Raw genomic sequence first — 16,500 nt, 5'->3', positions numbered from 1 at the left:
AAGGTTCAGATCTTTTCCAGAACCATTCATATGTCTTTAACTGATTTGTCATTTCTGTGTCATGTAATGTAATCTTATATCTTCTACAAACAAACAAGTACAGAAAAAGTTGTAACAATGGAATCTATCACAACTACAATAATACAGTTGTTGTGGCCTGTCGGCTTCTGGCTCTTCCAGCTGCTAAATCAGATGAGGAGGAGGCGTGGGAGTCAGGATCAGCATCAAGCCAACCTGAGAGCTCCAAGAGGGAAGAGGGAATGGAGCTGACAGAGGCAGACCCTGGACTGTCCTTCAGCCCTGAGATGGAGAGTCAACAGCCCCTAGGTCTGGAGGAAGAGGAGGAACAGCTGAGTCCACTGCCTGATGCGCAGATGCACAGAAGGCAGAGGAGAGGAGAGGAGAGCAGTGGAAATCTGTGGGCTGATCCTTGAGATGGAAAAGCCACCACTGCTAACAAAGTCCCACCTTAGTTCTGGGGATAAAAGGCAAGGAGTAGGGATAAATATTCATCTTCTAGCCAACAGGACTTGTTAGCCTGCTGTAAGAGAGAAACTTTTTGCCAGGGCTGCTGGCATTCCTAATAAATGAATCTTTGAGTTAACTTTAGAGGGTTTATTGGATTTTGGGGAGCTGGGTAAGAACAATAGCATTACAACTGTATACTTCCTCTTTGTGACTCTGACATTAAACCTTTTTACATTCAAAAAGACCTATTTCTGAATTCTGAAACATGCAAGTTTGTACTTGTGGTGCTGAAAATATACTGCAATACTTTTAATTGTTTTAACAAGAATGTTCCTATTATCTTCTAAAACTATTCTGAAAAATAAATCTAATGAAATGGATTGAAATGCTCTGTATCTATATTTGAATTTTCAGGAAAGTAAACTTGCATAAACATACTGTCCCTTTTCCAATTCCTGGACTGCCACTGTTGTTTTCATTTTTCAAGCCACTATAGGCACTTGATTAGCCTCCAAATAATGGTTGACAAATCCTAGATTTTAAACCCCTTGATTTTTTTCTTGGACAGGTTGCAATGTGGGGAAAATAGTATATTAACCCCAGCATAACTGAGGACAACTTAAATCCATCTTATTCATGGGCTGGGCAAGAAGTGAAGGGGGGAATCTCAACTGGCAATTCACAGAGGTTGTTTACACCAATCACTCATTTTTAGACTGATATAACAGTAATGTGGACAGGTTTTATAATACCTCTAAAATGGCCAGGTGATAATAAAAGACATTACAAACAGGACAGTGGCCTATGGCAATGTTATAGGGGCATGATAGAAAAAGATATTGCCAGTATCTGGTTAACTCCAAGGCCATGAAGCCTGGTTATAAGAGTGAGAAATGATTCCTGGTTATAAGAGTGAGAAAAGTCAGGAGAAAACAAATGGTGAAACAGTGCTGATGCTGTATGTGGAGGGCCACAAACTTGGGTAGAAGATTGTTAAAAGAAGGTAAACGTCTACAGATGTTTTCAGGGTCATCATGTGGAAGATGGTGCAGACTTATTCTGTGTTGTTCTACAGAAACCAGCTAAAACCACTGGGTGGAAATGTTGGAGAAGATATTTCAACTATTTAATTGGAAAAACCTCTTGAATGTAAAATGGCAAACTTTGTGCTTTTGGGTTCTATTTTTCAGGAAGTTTGGAAGGTCAGAAAGATGCCAGAGTTTCAGATCCAATACTGCAGGGTTCCCCAAAATGATAGTTATCGACCCCCTAAGGGTGAATGGGACTATTGAAGGGGTTGAATATTAGGATTCATGGTAGTATGAGGTAAAGTAATGTCTATTACATTATTTTCATATAATAAATATTTGGGGGTCAATGAACTTCATGAAGAGCTTGATGATCTGAAGAGTTTGAAGATCCTTGCTATACTGGACAGAACAGTAAATTGAATTACATCTATTGATTCTCATCAGCTTTGCAATTTTAAATCAAGCACACCGTTATCTTCAAACATATCTGCTACCCCGTGTACTGGTGATGAAAATATAGAAGACTTTCCATCCTATCTTATTGGGAGTGCAGTGGCTGGACTGACTGGCAATTCTGGGAATCAATACAACTGATTTTAATCTAGCGTTGAATTTTGCTTTGTAATAACATAGCACATGATAAAGAAATGCATGCATAAAGGGGAAAAAGAGAATGAGATATTTTGACCAACATATACAAAGGAAAGAAGGAAAGCTAGAGTATAAAAATATATTACCAGTCACTTTTATAATAGTGAGCTCCCTTCTGGATTATTTCCATAACACCAAATAAATCCATGCATATTTCTGTCCTCTAAAATCAGTATATCCTAACTACCACAAATGATTTTTAAATTTCAGATATAGAATATAGATATCCTAGGGCCTTTGGGATTGTTTCACTCAAAGGAATGTGTTAATCTTAGACAATTCCCAATCCAATTTTACTGTTTTTAACCCAAGTTATGATAGCTCTTGATTAGACTCAGAAGACTTCAAAGTTAGCCCTGCTCAGTTTGGATATTATAGCAAGTATGTTGTTTAATGAATTGTTAGATAATTGTTGGAAAGCTATGTAGTATAATGGCACAATGATGTAGCAAAATTACTGTCTTCTCATCTCAGACAGAATCTGAAAATTGGAATTTGTTGCTTTTATTTAATTATTTATTTAAAAAAGGAAAGGACATTCTTTGAAGACTCAGCTTCTTTCATGGCTACATATTCAGCTTGGTGTGTAAAAGAATGGCATACATGAATAGTACACCGTAGTGAATATTGAAAATTGACTTACAAGTAGTTGCTTTGTGACTATTTAAACTTATAATGGACCTCCCCAAAGCTACATATGATCCAGGTTTGAAGTTCCAAAGGCTGCCCTCCCTGCAGTCACTTTATCAGATTTGGGGTGTTTGGCATTCAGCCTGCATTTATGGCTATTTGCAGCATCCACAGTCATGTAACCCAATTCACAATGTTTGCTTGTTTGTTTGTTTTGCTGGAAACCAATGTTTATTTCCAGGTTCTGGCAAAAGAACATCCATTGCAGACAATGATAAAAAAATACTTAAAAGTCTGAGCTTTTACTTAACGACTGCCACAAAATCAGCTGTAAAATGAGGTGTGATTCCATAGTCACCTGCCCAACAATTTATGATCATAAGTCTGAACTCAGTTATAGATGTTAAGTTGAGGACTATCTATACCAGGGGTTTCAAACTCAATTTCATTGAGGGCTGCATCAGAGTTGTGTTTGACCTTTGGGGGGGCAGGGTGGACATGGCTAGCATGATGTCACTTGTGTCGGGCGCCTGTGGTGGCTCGAGTACTTTGCCAGCGAAAACAGGCTCCTGAGCTCCGTTTTCATCTACGATGGCTTCCTGCAACCCTCTGCCAGTGAAAATGGAGCTCAAAAAGGCCGTGCATGGCCCTTCTGAGCTCGGTTTTTGGTGGCAGAGGCACTGCAGACCAGTCCTTTGCTATTTTCAGGGTGGCCCCATGGGACAGATCTAAGCATCCCCTGGGCCTTGAGTTTGACCTATAGAAAACTCCATGATTCATTCTGGTGTGTGTATGGTCTTATGCCTACTTGTGCTTTGTATAAATTGATTGCCCCATGTACTTTTCTTGGTGTTTGAGCTGAACAAGTCCATTTGAAAGGACATTGTGGTACATAAGCTATTACAGACTGACATAATCCTGGAAACTTCCAGTAGCTTTTTCTAGTGAAATTTTTGGGCTTTTATGTATCAAATATTTGAGAAATGCCTAACTTGACTTTGCTGACACCCCCTCCCCACCAGTCTATCACACACACACACACACACACACACACACACCAAACAAAAGAGAAACAATTCTCTACCTCCCCCTTCTAGGCCACCCTGAAAAGTAGCACTTTGTGGCAGCCCCAAGACTAGACCCGGAGTTGGGCTTGGGCCTCAGGTCAAGCTTAGTGACACAACTGCCACTCAAAAGGGCTGCCTTGTGTCCAAGTCCCAGAATATTGCCGCTTACATTCAGGCAGTGTTTGACAGCAGTTATTTGAGGCTTTCTGACAGTAAGAACAATCAACCAATGGAACAGCTTGCCCTCGGAAGTTGTGGGAGCACCATCAGTTGAGACCTTTAAGAAGAGATTGGACTGCCATTTGTCAGAAATGGTGTAGGGTCTCCCACTTAGGCAGGGGGTTGGACTAGATGACTTACAAGGTCCCTTCCAACTCTGATTATCTGTTATCTGAGGCTGCCACAAAGAGGAGGAGGGTCAATTTATTCTCCAAAGCACCAGAGGGTAGGACAAGAAACAATTTTGGGAAACTAATCAAGGAGAGAATAACCTGGAATTAAGGAGAAACTTCCTAACAGGGAGGACAATTAACCAGTGGAACAGCTTTGCCTTCAGATGTTGTGGGTGCTTCGTCACTGGAGGTTTTAAAGAAGAGAAGTCTCTTGCTTGAGCAGGGGCTGAACTGGAAGACCTCCAACTCCATTCTGGTTCTGAATAGATGATATAAAATTGTTATTATGTTTTCCAGAGTCTCCTCAGCCTACTTCTTTCAAACATCATTCTTAATTTGTGTGATGGAATCTGCTATATGACTTTTCAGAAATGTGAAAAATGGTAATATTATACCTATTCTTTTTTTTTTTTAATTTTGTGCCTTGCTCATACCTGTAATAAGTACAGCTTCACTGAGTTTTTAATTCAGAAACAAGCTGTACTGGCTTCCAGTTCTTTTCGGGTGCAATTCAAGATGCTGATCGTTACTTTTAAAGCCTTTTATAACACAGGCCTAGATTATCCACGGGACCATATTTCCCTTAAGACCTGGACCTGCCCTACCAGGTCAGATAGGATGGACACAATCTTAATTCCTTCCCCTAATTATTTTCATCTGATGGGAGCTAGGAAGCATGCCTTTTCCACTGCAGTTCCTGCCCTATGAAGTACAGTAATACTCAACACTCCTAGCCCTGCCTAAAGCTTTGAAAGACCTGGCTTCCCCTGTCCACCCACAAGTGCTGGGATAAGATTAGGTGACTGCACATCAGAAGTTTGATTTGGCCCCAGATCTTTGATGGCTTTAATTCTGTAATGTGTTTAGTTTTATAACTTAATATGGTTTCTCTGCTGTTTTAACTTTTGATTGGGAACTGTCCAGATTTAGTTATAAGATGGGAGCAATGAAAATGTTTTAAATAAATAAAAAGCACAGTAGTAATAATTAATAACTATATTCTTTTTTCAGCCACCTACTTAAAATTAGGGGAACTGTTCAGAGGTGGTATTCAGCAGGTTCTGACCAGTTCTGGAGAACCGGTAGCAGAAATTTTGAGTAGTCCAGAGAACTGGCAAATACCACCTCTGACTGGAGATTTTACAGTATCCTTCTCCTGCCATGCCCACCAAGCCACACCCACAGTACCAGTAGCAAAAAAATTTGAATCCCACCATTGGAACTGTTACATTCAGAATGGAAAAATACCAATGAAAAAAATGAACTCCATTAGTTCTTATGAGAAGAGCTGTGCAGTTTGCAGGTTTATGGATTCAACTGTCAACACCTCCATATAAATAATAATATATATTACATGTCCAACAGCAAGCCAATTGTAACGTTCTTTAAGGTATAACTTTTTTAAGGTTCATGGTAGATCTTGTGATCAAATAACACTGATTTGAAATTTTGTTTCCTAGAGATTGTATGCATTGATCTTTTTTAAATAAAGCAAAACATTCCCCAGGAACTAAGTGGGAAACAGACAATTGCTTTCAATGTACTAATAAATTGGATGGAATGTGTTGCTGTAGCAGGTAGGAAAAATGTTGAAAATGACATGTTTTATATATTTTTTAAAAAAATATTGTGATAAAGCCAATATTACAGTTTCCAAAATGGAAAACAAGGTAATTGAATTGAAACAAGTAGCCCATAGAAGCAAATGATAAATTTTTTTGCAATATTTTGATGTTCATTAAGATGGCAAAGTTGATGACTCTGTATTGTTTTTTTTAGAAGCAAGCTATAGTTGGGAATCTTTGGGTAATTAAAAATTGATTATATCACCCATGTTAACAGCCTATTCATGTTAGCAGGCCATTTAAGTTTACCAAGATTTTAAATCAGGATTTTTCTTTCAACAGTATAGAAAAATTTATAATCATTTATATTGGCAAATTCTTTGCTCCCTAAAGGAGTTGTTTAGACTTCTACCTTAATTTATGTATATGTTAATATAAATCGTCCAGGGCTTTTTAAAATACAAATTCCCTTGATTTTTTTAATGCAGTTTTTATGCGATTTCCAGAAGCAGGTCTTTTTCATTTGCAAATTTTGATTAGAAAATATAGCTAGTTGAATGCTTATTTTTAATGTTTGTGCAATTTTAAAATAGTGTATATACGTGAATAAACAAAAATTTTAGGTGCTAAAATACACTCCCCAAATTGTGTTTGGTTTATCCAAGGATGGGCTTATCCATGGGTTTATACAATAATACTTTTTAAGTACCCATACTTCCTGTATATACTTGTAGATAAGTGTATACAGATAAGCAGACTCTCACATTTTTAACCAAAATATCTATCATATACCCTTGACCGAAGAGCGGTACATTCCACTCCTTCTATCTGGGATGGTCATCCTCTACCACCGAGTGTGCAGCTTCGGGAAGGACGCACATGGAGTGGCGAGGGAGGAAGGGGACACTCGCCTAGCCAGCCAGATCAGACAAATCAACCCTGGCGATCAATGGGGTGACAGATGTTGCAGCCAGATTGCCCTCACATTACGAATTCTGGAACTTATCACATTTGCCGATGCTATGAGAGTATGTTTTTTTTTAAAAAAAAATTAAACCCACTCAAGGATGCAGAAACAAGGGCCAGCATCAAAAGCAAAAAGGGTCTTGAAAAGTTAATATCAGACTGGCAAAAATTCTGGTGGATAAAACTGTAGCTACTTTATAAAACAAAAGTTGCTAATGTTTTGACTAGTTTAGTTTTCCAAGTTTAACAAAATGTCAATCTGTATTATAATTTTTAAAGGCATCATATAAATCATCATTTTGGATGAAAACCTGTGTTAAATCTAACAACATGTGAATATGAGATTGTGTCCTGGTCACCTCAACAAGCTTAATTTTGAAAACAAAAATATCTTTTTCTTTTTTGTCAGTAAAGGCAGATGTCTATTTCTACCCTCAAAACATGATTAGCCCATTCTGGCTAAACAATAACCAAATTCAGACAGCAACTAAAATATTAAATCCTGAGCTGCATATATTTTGTTTCATATTTTAAAATCAGAGAGATGCTTACAACAATATCATCAGTATAATTTACATTAAACATTATATAAACTATGCAGTTTATATATAATGAGAAAACAGCAATAGAAAGTTAAAATATATAAGCATTTAAACAAAAACGCTATATCTCTCTACTATCTATCTACATATTCTTTATTAAGATATAGATTGAAAGTTCAAAAACATTTCAGGCAAAGAGAAATGAATCAAAGATTAATAAAACACTAAACTAACTTATCCAAAAAGAAATTCCTCCAGAGTAAATAAACAAATGATTCAAAAACTCATTCTCCTTTTTCTCTCCATGTCTTGTCACAATGAAGTTTTTGGAGAGATTTTCAAGGGATTTTCTTTGTCCCTCACTAGGAGAAAAGGGAACACTTTCTCACAAAATGGATAATTAAAAGTATAGATATGATCCATTGAGTCAGCATTATAAAAGATGAGCCTATCAAAATCATGCTCCAGGATAACTAAGATACGTTGTGGTGATTTCCAAAGTGTAAGTTTGATTGGAGGGCTTGTAGATGCTTGGTATTCTCCTTGTGCTAATTGCAATACCCAGAATCCTTGAGTAATGGTGATATCTTCTGAATATGTTCTTTCTACTGATTCCCGGGCAATCCCAATGGCCCACTCTTTGGCCTTTCCCACTTCCACCACCCATTCTAGAGTCCCAGACTCAATGCCTTCTGCTCCCAGGACACCTGGTAAAAACCGGAAGCGCTCAGGGTTGTCAAGAAGGACCTGGGTTTGCTCCCCCATATGTACTGTTTTCCGATCTTCTGAAAGGATGAGGGCAGGATAAGCTGTCTTGGGATCCAAGATCACTTCCACTAAAGTTGTAAATAAAAATATTAGAATGATATTTTCTGTCAGGCTAAGATTAAAAACAATATAGAACAATTCAACCAAAATTCTCTTCTTTATTTGCTTATACACAATAGCCACACAAAGCCACACAATGTCTGCTTCCAAAATGGCACCCACTTTCCTACAGTGGCCTCTATATTGGAAAATTTCTCTTTCTGAAATGGCACTTGTTAGGGGGATGTAAGTATGAGCCCTCAATCAAAATGCAATGTGGATACTATAAACATTTGCATTTCTAGAGAAACACAGAGCTAAGCTTGGAGTAAAAATGTGGCATTTGGAAAACATGAATTAAACCCAGAAAGAACTTACTAGCAAGAAATTTAACTTGATTTTCTACAGTATACAGATAATCCTTGAATTATGACCATAATGGAACTTGTCCATAATAGTCTAAGGTGGTGATGGTCATTAAGTGGGGCGCTGACATGATTGCCTTCCTTAATAACACCCACCCTGCTCTCCCCAATGCATTTGTTAAATGGAGTATGGGGTGCCTCAGGTGCACAGCAATTCAGACTGGGATAAGCATTCAGATCTATCTTCTTCTGCCCTTCTTTCTGCAGCAACCCCAAGACTTTTATTTAGGAACACATTAATTCATTCAGCAGCAACTAACCTTTCTTTGAGATGCCCAAAAACTTGTCACATACATTTGACAGTATTGTCTTTTCTCGTTCTTTTTTTTCTTTCTTGGTCATGGTAGGTGGCTTTGGAAATAAATCTGTTGGAAATAAATGGTCATTCTTAGATTTAAAAATGAAGAAATAGAATCTACTTGGTTTCCTTTGTTCCTTCTGCAACCATCTGATAGGCTAAACAAATAAATGCATCAGTGCATAGTTAATGCAATGAGCATCAACTGATAAAATGAACAAACAATATTGGATAGAACAGATTTTTTCCCCCAACCAGACATCTCCTACTGCCATCGTTTTGTGCAACACATCTTGAGGAGCATTGTTTCCCAGAGAGTTAGTAGAATTTCCTGCAACTGTGGGGTCCAATGAAGAATAGGGAACAAGAAGGAATCAATTCCAGCTTTTCTTTTATCACCAGTTTCCAAAAAAGACCGAAGTAATGATAATGTAGTGATGTAAAAATAAAAGCATTTAAGGTTATTTTTAGTGTGTTCAGTTTGTTCTCCATGATCGCAGGTGCCTATGTTTGAATAATCCATCATGCATTGAGAAAAGCTGGCCAACAGAATTTTTCATCAAAATACCAAATTCAAAAATAAAAATGTAAAAGGATTTCTTGTTTGTCTGAGGAGGCAGATGTCTCAGCTAAAACAAAGGGGATAACTATTAACTCACAAAACATCTCTAGTTGTTTTTGGTTTTCTAGATTAGCAAATCAGCTAAAACGAGAGGTGAGACCTGAGTTGCAGAAAACAAGATGAACATCACAACAGACTCTATTAAATATTGCATTCACTACTTCATATTTATTTCCCTTTTCCTCCAGCTGTCTGACACGCTTGCTCTACACTCCAAAATGACAATATGTAAAGACTGTTCTCACATTGATTTTGAAAGAAAGATTATTAGGAAGCGAGGGGGAAAGAGGATTAGAAGCCAACAAAGGACATGAGTGCTTAAGAGTCACCCTTGGGTTGCCAGTTGGGCTTTCTCTACATACATTCCAGCATTTCCTTTCGGATTCTTGCTGCCAAATCCTTTTTATTTATTCTGTCTAGAATGCTGACAGTCATCTTCAAGGCCTTGGCATCATCAAACGCCTCAATCATGTATCAGGCTGTTTCAATGTGGGCAGCTTTCTCAGTCTTGGAGCGGCGAATGGGCTTATAGCCCTTCTCCACTGGGTAGTCCTCAAGGTGCATCTTAAATTTCTCAAATTCCTCATCATTCAGCTCTTCCAAATAGTTAACTAGTTTGCAGCGGGGAGTGTGTGACATTGTCCTCTCCCCAGTCAAATGTACCTGAAAAAAAGAAAATGTAAAAACTTCAATAGAAATCAGATTAAAGGGGTGAAACCTAGTGTGGTGTAAGTTTAGATAGGCAAAAGAAAGCAAGTTAAATATAGCAAGCCCTCATGGGAAAGAAGCTCCATCAAACTCTGGCCACTTTCAAAGGTCAAGCATGCATTTTATAATATATATTAGTATAAACATGATTATTAATACATGAAATAGATATGAATAAAAGGGAACATTAAGATAGGGAAGGTAGGCATCTTGATGAGCTTATGCACGCCCCTTACAGACCTCTTAGGAATGGGGTGAGGTCAACAGTGGACAGTCTGAGGTTAAATCAGATACATTCTTTTGTCTATGTCCATCATGTTCTCCTAACCTAAACAAACTGAGTACCCTACCTGACAGAATTGAAAGCATAGAATCACTCATTCACTCAATAGAAGAACGCTTAATAACATGTTTTGAAACAACTATACAAGCAAGCCTAATCTCTCTTGAAAAAAAAATGCAGCACAGATAAGTGATTACCTATCAGCTCAAAATCAAATCCCACAACTACCACAACCACTACCTCAACTACAATCACAACTACAACCAAAAATAACCACCAAACCACAGCCACAAACAATTACTATCCCATCAAATAATTCCACAAATAATATCCCCTTACTCATCAGAGACATCATGAAACGTGAGCAGAAACATCCAAATGCCATCTTATTTGGTCTCGAAGACACCAGCGAATCAGACAACACCATCAAAGTTCGCGATATCAGAAGCAACTTAAATACAAAAAACATCTCTTCTGAAGATATAATTGAAATAACCAGAGATGGTCCTGGGTACAAATACAGTGATAGCTCTGTGGCCCCAAGACTTTGTAAAGTTGTTTGCAAAAATGAGTCCAGCAAACGTATATTCATTCATGCAATAAACACCATTGCAAAATCCAATCCCACCCATAAAAAATTTAACTCAAGACCAGACTTATCCATACTGCAAAGAATCTGCTCCCAGGAACTCTGCGCAGAACTCAAAAACCATCTAGACAATGGAGAAAAGGACCTGTACATTGACTACCATGCTGAATGTATCAAAAGTAAGTCACACAACCCACAACTCAGCATCCAACCCCACTTCAACCAATCCACCATCACCCAAGACTAGGCACGCAGGCTCCCAACTACCTCAATTCCAACTACAGCTGGCCTTAAATGCAAGCTACTCAATGAAGAAGCCTTGTGAATAAAATACCTGAATTTCTCCTCTTACTAAATACGGCTAAATTTGACATTATATTTGTCTGTGAAATATGGCTCAATACATCTCTCCCTGATTCCATCACCACAGTAAGAAACTATCATGTTTACCGATCAGATCGTGAAATCTGTAGAGGAGGAGGTGTTGCTATCTTCTATAAAAAGTCCTTACATCTAAAAAACATCCAAGTTACCCAGGAGCTTGCTATTCCTGAGACCATCATCTGTGAACTGTTCTTAAATATCACATGTTGATTCTTACTATGCTACAGAGCCCCTGATTATGACATCGAACATGCAAACAAGCTAAATACACTACTAACATGGGCAGCATCCTGCCCACACACTTTTATCTTTCTTGGTGACTTCAATCTACCTCATATTAACTGGACCCTTAACAAATGTACAACTGAACCCACACATGCAACCTTTTACAATGCTGTAACAAATCTGGGACTAGAACAACTAGTAACCAACAATACTAGACTTAATAACTGCCTCAATATCATCTTCTGCAATAGTTTGAATTCAATTTACGGAATACAAATTAAAGAACCCTTTTCCAACAGTGACCACAACATGAATGACTTTTGTCTCAACATACGTCCACACAAAAATCATCACAATGATGGAATCCCCAATTATAACTTCAAAAAAGGCAACTATGATCTTATAAACGATCTCTCATCCCTTGATTGGCAATTTCTATTCACTGGATGCAATACTGTTGAAGACCATTACAACATATTTTTACTTGAAGTCAAAAGAGTCATCAAACTATATGTACCAATAACAACTCCCCAAACCAGAAAAAATAGATTACCCATAACAATAAGGAAGCTTCAATCAAAAAAGAAATCATTTGGGTGGAAAAACAAATCTGGTCACATTGCCAACTTCAAAAGTCAATACAAAAATTTATGCCACCAGATAAAGACTGAATACACCAATTATCACATTAAACAAGACAAAAACTTTCTATGCACCAATTCCACCCGTGCTTTCTACAATTTTGTAAACAACAAACTAAAAGTCTCAAGGTCCATCAAACCCCTGAAAGGACCAAATGGTAAAGACTGCAACGACAACACCATTAAAGCCAACCTCTAAGCATAATCTTTGAAAAATCTTTCAGGACCAGCTCCTTGCCAAACCTATGGTCTCAAGTCATCCCCATCTTCAAAAAGGGAGACCCCAGCCTAGTTGAAAATTACAGACCAATCTCTGTGTCACCTGTAAAGTCATGGAATTAATTAACCAATCCGTTATCCTCCACTTAGAGACAAACAATTTGGTTTCAGAAAAAAACTATCCTGTAATCTGCAACTCTTACACTGCAGAAATATATGGACTACACAACTTGATCAGGGCAAAGCAATAGATGCAATCTACATAGACTTCTGTAAAGCCTTTGATTCAGTGGTACATGACAAACTACTACTAAAACTAAAATCTTATGGTACCTCTGGACATCTGCATAACTGGATAGAAGCATTCCTGTCAAACAGACAACAAATGGTCAAAATTGGGAGCGTCCCATCAAATTCTGTACCTGTCAACAGTGGTGTCACCCAGGGCCACCACACTTCATACTCTACTTAAATGATCTCTGTGATCATATTAAAAGCAACTACTTTCTCTTTGCTGATGATGTAAAGTAATTCAACATCACAGACAATACCGCTACCCTTCAAAAAGACCTCAACTATGTATCAGAATGGTCAAACAAATGGCAATTTCAAATCTCAACAAATAAATGCTCTGTCTTACATATTGGCAAAAAAAAAATCAGAAAATAAAATACAAGCTAAATAGTCAAGAACTTGTTGGTGATTCAAACTCTGTCAAGGACCTTGGAGTTCTCATCTCTAATGATCTAAGTGCTAGAGCCCACTGTAACTACATAGCCAAAAAGGCATTAAGAGTTGTTAACCTAATCCTACGTAGCTTTTTCTCTGGTAATATCACACTACTAATGAGAGCATACAAAACATTTGCTAGACCAATACTTGAATACAGCTCATCAGTCTGGAACCCGCATTATGTATCTGATATTAACACAGTTGAGAAAGTCCAGAAATATTTCACAAGAAGAGTTCTCTACTCTTCAATTCGTTGCAGAATACTTTATGCCACCAGACTTGAAATTCTAGACCTAGACAACTAGAACTATGCCGCCTTCGGTCCGATCTAAGTATAGTATATAAAATTATACATTGCAATGTCCTACCTGTCAATGAATACTTCAGCTTCAACCATAACAATACAAGAGCACACAATAGATACAAACTCAAGGCAAACCGCACCAAACTTGATTGCAGGAAATACGACTTCAGCAACAGAGTGGTCAATGCCTGGAATACTCTACCTGACTCGGTGGTTTCTTCCCCAAACCCCAAAAACTTTAACCTTAGACTGTCTACTATTGACCTCACCCCTTTCCTAAGAGGTCTGTGGGAGGCGTGCATAAGCCCACCAATGTGCCTACCGTCCCTGCCCTATTGTTTCTTTTTCTTTTTTTTATTTTTCTTATATGTATCCATTTCATGTATCCATAATCATGTTTATACTTATACCTGTTATCTTATAATTGCTTGACTAAATAAATAAATAAATAAATAAATAAATAAATAAATAAATAAATAAATAAATTAAAGAAAGAAAGAAAGAAAGAAAGAAAGAAAGAAAGAAAGAAAGAAAGAAAGTGTTTGGGGTTAGTGGAAGGTCTCTAAGCGGGTAGCAGAAAAAGCAGAAACGGGGGCCAGGCAAAGCTACTACTTCTTCCTCTTAGTCATTCTCCTTGACTCCCTCCATTTCTGGACTCTTGCACTCTGCCTTAACTGTAACCGAGATGGGATTCCGAGGACTCTCTTTGGATCCTGAAGAGGCTATCGCTTTCCTTTTCCCACGAACCGCCTGTGCTTTTCGTGCTGCGCCTTCTCTGCTCAGGGTAAGAAGGCATTCAGTGAATAAGCGGGCAGCGCTTTCTTGCAAGCCAAGGGTTGGAAGATGGCGGAAGATTGTCACTCCTGCCCAGTGGGTTTGCTTGCAATCAAGATACCTCGAAGACCGGGGGAACCGGCGCCGGTCCAGCAAGGGAGAGGAAGGCAACTGTCTCGGCTCTCCGCCCATTCCCTTCCTTACCGCTGTCCGCCGCCTGCAGCCTGCCTGGACAGTTCGGAGCAAAAGAAGTGAGGCGGGACCCCGGGAAGAACTCGCCACTTAGCCGCCGCTGCTTCGGGCTGCCCAGTTCGGAGAGGAAAAGTGAAAGTGGATGGCGAAGCGGGAGGGGACGTCATCCTGAGTTTTCAAGCACACAGACTGCCGTCCTCCGGCACACAGACATGAATTGGAAAGCCAGTTGAGGGTGGGCGGGCACGGAACGCCCAGCTGCGTGGGTGACTTTGGAAAGGGAAATGAAGAGATGCAGCGTCGGAAACAGACAAGAGAGGCAGGAGCTCACAGTGACTTGAAGGTCTGGGGGGAAAAAAGAAGACCCATCCAGACGGTTAAAAGTGGCGATGGGAAGTTTGTTAAGCTTCTATTAATGTCTCTTTTCAATAAATATTACTTCACCTAGTATCGTTTCCTTTGTAGGAAGGCTGACACCTGCCAATGGAGGAGTTTCCCAGGGCTGCTGCCTGCAATTCCGGATAGGTTGAACAATTCCCGCCATCTCTGAGCCAGTCAGCCTCTCTAGTAGCTTGATCTATAAACATAAATAAATAAAGGTAACATGCTTTGTAAGTGTAAAACTGCTGCCTTCCTGTGCCAAAAACAAACAAACAAACAACAACAATAACAACAACAAAACCATTGCCAAGGCCTTTAGAACTTTTTAAAAATATTTCCAACTTCAAAAGCACTTTTGGTCTTTTATTTCATCGAAGCTTGTAGGAAAACAGAGAAGTTCATACATGTGGTACAGAGTAGCACATAGCATAGTAGGGATAAGAAATTGCCTAGTAGTGCATGTTTTTCTAATTTGCATGTCTACCATGCCATGGATGTACTGCATACTAGTGTGCAGTTGCTTGATGCATAATTTCTAACTATTAATCTGTTTGTAGTTTGAGTCCCTTTGTTCCTGTAGATATAGTTTACATGTGATAGTGGGAGGGTGTCTTTCCCCTGAGAGGATTTTATCCTGTCCTTCATGTGACTGACCACCAGGCTCTGCAGTATTTACAAATTTGTGTTCCTGGTCTTCTCAGTAAAAGAATGAACTCCTGTGGAAACAGCTGAAAAGGAAGAAGGAGCTCTGGGTCTCAGGTGCCTTTTTCAGTGACCTATGAAATAATGGTGATATTCTGAATAGATTCTTATTCTGGAGGCTTGGTGCATTTTTGTGGAACTGTCTGTTCTTTGCATTTTGGCCAGAGGAATACCAGGCTAAAGAACCTTATTATCATAAATTGCAATTAACAATCCCAAGCAACATGCAATCAAAAATGCTGGCCTGAAAAATAAAATCATTGGATTTTCTCTTCGGACATTCCAATGAAGGTAAGTGATGCCCTCTTTCTCCTGTGCATTAAGCACTGATTAGTGAATGAATCACATTATTGTATTTTGATTACACTTTTATGCAGGAAAATTCCAATGCCCCAATCACTTTTCAAAGGAAATTAATTGCCCAAATATACCAGAAGTGTAACAGGATAGCAGAGTTAGAAGGAAAGTTGAAGGAACCTTTCATTCACCCTGGCCTGATAGTGTTTTTTTTATCACTCCATCAAGTTTCTGTATTGGCAATAATATCATATCTGCCCTCATGTAGTTTGATTTCTAATTCATCCTGTTCATTCTTCCCATTTTGTGGATTGGACTAAAGGCATTTGAGTCCTTTTTGACTGACCCTGTGTTTGTTTTCTAAATAACCTGTTTTGTCTGAGTTCCCTTTCTTCCTTCCCCTTCTTTGCTTAGTGTACACATGATATGGCACACCATATATATTGTGTAGCCCATCATATGGCACTGCCATATTTGTTTTAATCTAGCTAATTATGAAGCAGCTTGGGATGTTACAACGCAAAGCTGCACAGCGCAATTGGCTAAACATGACTACATTTGTACTTTAAAGAATATTGTCTGTAACATGTAACACCCCAAGCATT

At 38.6% G+C, this 16,500-nt stretch overlaps 1 pseudogene across 1 annotated transcript; it reads right to left on the bottom strand.

The window, feature by feature from the left end:
- Window positions 1–7,447: 7,447 nt before the first annotated feature.
- Window positions 7,448–14,673, bottom strand: LOC113424391 (E3 ubiquitin-protein ligase TRIM7-like; annotated as a pseudogene). Its single transcript, XR_015745780.1, has 4 exons — window positions 14,445–14,673; window positions 9,827–10,127; window positions 8,805–8,909; window positions 7,448–8,148 (listed from the first exon to the last, which is right to left on the bottom strand). The product of XR_015745780.1 is annotated as an E3 ubiquitin-protein ligase TRIM7-like (transcript).
- Window positions 14,674–16,500: the final 1,827 nt, after the last annotated feature.

Source organism: Notechis scutatus, chromosome Z (genome assembly GCF_049901735.1).
Source record: "Notechis scutatus isolate UNSWTSFEM ecotype Mainland chromosome Z, rNotScu1.2, whole genome shotgun sequence".
Lineage (NCBI taxonomy): Eukaryota > Metazoa > Chordata > Lepidosauria > Squamata > Elapidae > Notechis > Notechis scutatus.
The sequence above is the reverse complement of the archived record's forward strand: the minus strand, read 5'-3'. Positions and strand labels throughout refer to the sequence as shown.